This window comes from Hylobates moloch, unplaced genomic scaffold, assembly GCF_009828535.3.
Source record: "Hylobates moloch isolate HMO894 unplaced genomic scaffold, HMol_V3 SCAFFOLD_20, whole genome shotgun sequence".
NCBI lineage: Eukaryota > Metazoa > Chordata > Mammalia > Primates > Hylobatidae > Hylobates > Hylobates moloch.
In genome coordinates this window covers 26,323,524-26,328,035 of record NW_026652295.1, presented here as the reverse complement: position 1 = coordinate 26,328,035, position 4,512 = coordinate 26,323,524, and the positions used below count along the sequence as shown (strand labels likewise).

The window sequence follows — 4,512 nt, the reverse complement described above, 5'->3', positions numbered from 1 at the left end:
TATATGTGTGTGTCTATTTACATATTATGTATGTGTGAGTATACATATGTATTTCCTAGATATTGTTGATAAAATGTTCTAGAAGCAAAGGTGCCTTAGAAACAGTAAGTACACCTAGACCCTGGATATTGGTCTCTAATACATTCCTCACTAAAAGATCACCTCTAAGAAATAGGAGACTTCAGGACTGGGACAGGGTAAATGCAGCAGAGCCTAGAACAATTTGCTATGTCAGAAAATAAGAAAGTTTAAGAAATATGGTGGAAGAATGTCACAAGGACAGAGTACTCAGCTTGAAGGGGCTGCCTCTGACAAAATCTGGGTTATATGGACTACCAAAGTTATTAAAGGCAATAATGGAATTGTAAACCACTGAAAAATAAGATTTTATGAGTCCATACTGATAATAAATACATAAATAGATGTTAAAGGGGGACTCTTTTATTTATTTATTTATTTATTTATTTATTTATTTATTTATTTATTTTTGAGACAGTCTCACTCTGTCACCTAGGCTGAAGTGCTTTGGAACAATCTCGGCTCACTGCAACCTCCACCTCCCAGGTTCAAGCGATTCTCCTGCATCAGCCTCCCGAGTAGCTGGGACAACAGGCGCCCGCCACCATACCCGGCTAATTTTTTTTTTTTTTTGTATTTTTAGTAGAGATGGGGTTTCACCATATTGGCCAGGCTGGTCTTGAACTCCTGACCTTGAGATCCACCCGCCTTGATCTCCCAAAGTGTTGGGATTACAGGCGTGAGCCACAGCGCCCGGCCAAGGGGGATTCTTGATTACAATAGAATGCCAAAGTAAAAACTGGTAAATGTGAAGAAAATTCTGGAGTTGGAAAAAAACATCATTTTGCAACCATCATAGTAAATATGGTTCAGGTAGGAATTATCAATAGATGCTAACTCTAGAGGAAAATTTTGATGGGGAGCAAGTTATTTGTATGATCTTTAAGCATCTCCCGCAGATTGCTTATTAGTTGCAAGGGTGAAACTAGACACATATATCAACTTGACTGTGCGATTGGAATTAACCTCAGTAATGAGGGGCAATGAACATTGCATGTCTCCAGATTTAATAGTCCTCAGAACTACATGCCACGTACATTCTATTCTCTGGGATGCATAACGTGAACCCAATTATGAGGGGAGAAAATCACGCAAAGCCCAAATGAGAAACGTTCTATGTTTTAGAAATATGAGCAGTTACCATGTTCTTCAAAAAGTCAATGTCATAAAATACAAAGAAAGGTTGTGAAAATGTTCCAGGTTAAAGGAAACTAAAGGGATATGGAAAACACCCAATTCTAGACTGATTCCTGAACTGGAGGGGGTAAATACTATAAAGGATATTAGTGGTCAATTGAAAAAAATGGAATACAGGTTAGAAAATTCATAAAAAATTATATCAATGTTAAATATACTGAATTGGTAACTATATTATGGCTATAGCACAAGAAAATATTCCTGTAGGAAATACTCACTTAAATATTTAAGGGCAAAGGAACATAATATATATAATTTACTCTTAAATGTTCTGGAAGACACACACACACACGAACATACACAGATATAAGATATAAAAATATACAGAGAGAGAGAATGAACGTTAATAGGTGAATCCTGATAAAAGGTATATGGGTAGTCTTTATACTGTTCTTATTCTTAATTTTTTTCCTTAAGTTTGAAATTATTTCCGGGTAAAAAGTTTAAAAAGGCTGAGCGCAATGGCTCACACCTGTAATCCCAGCACTGTGGGAGGCCGAGGCGGGTGGATCACCTGAGGTCAGGAGTTCGAGACCAGTCTGGCGAAAAAGGCGAGACCCTCGCCTCTACTAAAAATGCAAAAATTAGCTGGGCGTGGTGGTGGGCGTCTGCAGTCCCAGCTACTTGGGAGGCTGAGGCAGAAGAATCGCTTGAACCAGGGAGGCAGAGGTTGCAGTGAGCCAAGATGGCGCCACTGCACTCCAGCCTGGTCGACAGAGTAAGACTCAGTGAAAAAAAAAAAAAAAAATTTAAAAACATTTTAGTAAAAATTTGAGGAAGTAAAAAGATTTAGTATAACGAACATTCAACTTCCCATCAACCAGCTTAAACAATTAACAATATTTTGTTAATGTTGTTTTCTCTACTGCTCTCCAACACCAACTAGTATTTTGAAGCAAATTCAAGACAGGAGATTCCAAAGCACTTTACTTTGACAATAAGCGAAGGTACAGATTAGTCGTTCATAGGTAAATACAAAGGAAGGTGACACACAAACTTCTGTTAATTGTTCGGAGGAGAGGGTATCAGTGTCTGACCAACGCCTTTGGTTCTTTCGCTTTGCAACATGAGGCACTATGTGAGTGGAGCAAGGGATCCATTGCACCATGAGGACATCTTGGCTAAGAGCCCTTCAGGTGCAGGCAATGCCCGCAGCCCACGTGCTGGATGTAGTAAATTGTAATCTAAGAATGGAGAGTAATTCCCCTCAGATCCGCAAGCATTCCTTGGAACCTCAGGAGGAAATAAAACTGATAGATGGGCGAGAGAAATGAGAGGAAGCAAAAGGAGGAAAGCTGTAGATAATGTACACAGCTTTTCTGAGAGCAACTCAGACCTGCGACAGAAAGCTGCAGATAATGTATATAACTTTTCTGAAAGCAACTCAGACCTGCGACAGAAAGCTGTAGATAATGTATATAACTTTTCTGAGAGCAACTCAGACCTGCGACAGAAACCTGGTTACCCTCTTAAAGAAAACGATCGACGAAGGTGGGATTCGAACCCACGCGTGCAGAGCACAATGGATTAGCAGTCCATCGCCTTAACCACTCGGCCACCTCGTCCTTCGGGCGACAGGGCGTTTTTGGGATACTGCTTTAACGCTTGCTTTTGACGAAGCCTTGCAGTTTAATTCTGGTGATACGTCGATATGTATTGTAATGTCCTTCAAACTGTGGTCTCCTTAAAGAATTCTTACGCAAAACAAGTTCTTTCCACCTTCATATGGAGAACCTTTTAGTTTAATGATCCTGCCCAGCGCCCGTGTGTCCAGTCTTGAGTGTCATCGTTCCTCCGTATCCATTCTCGCTTTCCAACTACAGTGAATTTTTTTTCTCCCCAAGCTCCATGCTCTCCTTCTTATCATTTTCTACCCTCAGCACTCTTTTAACTCTTCTCTTTGCCCTCACTTCACCTGCCTTAGTTCATTACTCATTCCTCAGATCTCAAGTTAGGCCTTACAGCCCTTCTTACTGAAGGCTAAGCAGCTGAAAATTGAGGCGGCAGGGTGGGGTGGGGGGGGGGGGGAACCCTTTTTCTGTTGCGAATGTATTTCTTTTCTGTTTCTGCCACAGAATTTTATCCCAATATTATGTATTTTTATGCTTAAAGACTCTATCATAACTCACGGCAATGGAAAATACTTACGTAAATTGAAACCTCTAATTATTTTTATTTCCATTGACCATAAATCCCCAAGAGTTTCACCGTTTTTCTTCTGGTTTGAATTACCTTTACATTCAATGGTGGCACACAATAACAAACACAAATCAACAATTTTGGTAAGTAATTTAGTATATATGAAGAGTAGAGTTGCATTGGAAATGCATCTTTTAGTGAAATGGCTGTTAATATTTTTTTCTCCATCAATTCATTGTCCGCGGGTAAATACTTCTTATAGCTGGAATAAGAAAGGTTCAGTGGAATTAACAACAAAAAGATCAGTAGATTGTGGTTTTGAATAAGTCAGAGCCTTCCAAGAGGTGTTTTTATGATTATTTAAGGTGCATTATTTAAAGTGGAATCTTCAACACATTCCCATTACTTTTATCTAAATTTAATAAATAAATGGTAGCAATAAATAAAAGTGATGGCGAGCAGATTTGGGACGACGTAAAGTATATAACTTTACGGATATCCATATTTGTATTTGTATTCATATTTGATAAAAGTCCAAGAATTTTCCTACGAGTCTCAATAATCGTAAAAAAATGAAAACACTAACTTTCCATGGCCCAATATGTACGTTCCGTTTTGTTAAAAATGGAATGTTATTAGTCGGAAGTAAATGAGGAATTTGTCATTTCCTTCATAAAATCGTGTAAAATATGCAATTGAGACACACATCTCTGTGTCTTGTTTACAGAAGACTTTGGAGACACCAGCATTTCCAGTTGTTCTGTCACGGTAAGATGTTATCTAAAAGGCGAGAATGATTTGCAAGGGAAGATGGAATTAGGGAGCATTCACATCCCATAGGGAGCTAGTGCGCAGTAGGGGAGACACATTTGGGGAAATGTTTCTTTGTAGCCTCTAGGATCTCGTGGTCTCCGGCCCAGCAACCCTGTCGCTAAGCTTCTCTGCTGCACCAGGCGCTGGCTTCTCTGAGATTCCTTAGCGCAAGCGCTTTATCTTGATCACATTCCCTGCCTTCTTTCCTCGCTGATTTCTTCTTTAGTCCCCGCCTCTCTCCAAAATCAAACCGCCCCAGCAATTTCCGGGTGACTGAACTTCTAC

At 39.6% G+C, this 4,512-nt stretch overlaps 1 non-coding gene across 1 annotated transcript; it reads right to left on the bottom strand.

Moving 5' to 3' along the window:
- Positions 1 to 2,758: 2,758 nt before the first annotated feature.
- TRNAS-GCU (transfer RNA serine (anticodon GCU)) lies at positions 2,759 to 2,840 on the bottom strand. Its single transcript has one exon. It is a non-coding gene; the product is annotated as a tRNA-Ser (tRNA).
- Between the last annotated feature and the right edge of the window lie 1,672 nt (positions 2,841 to 4,512).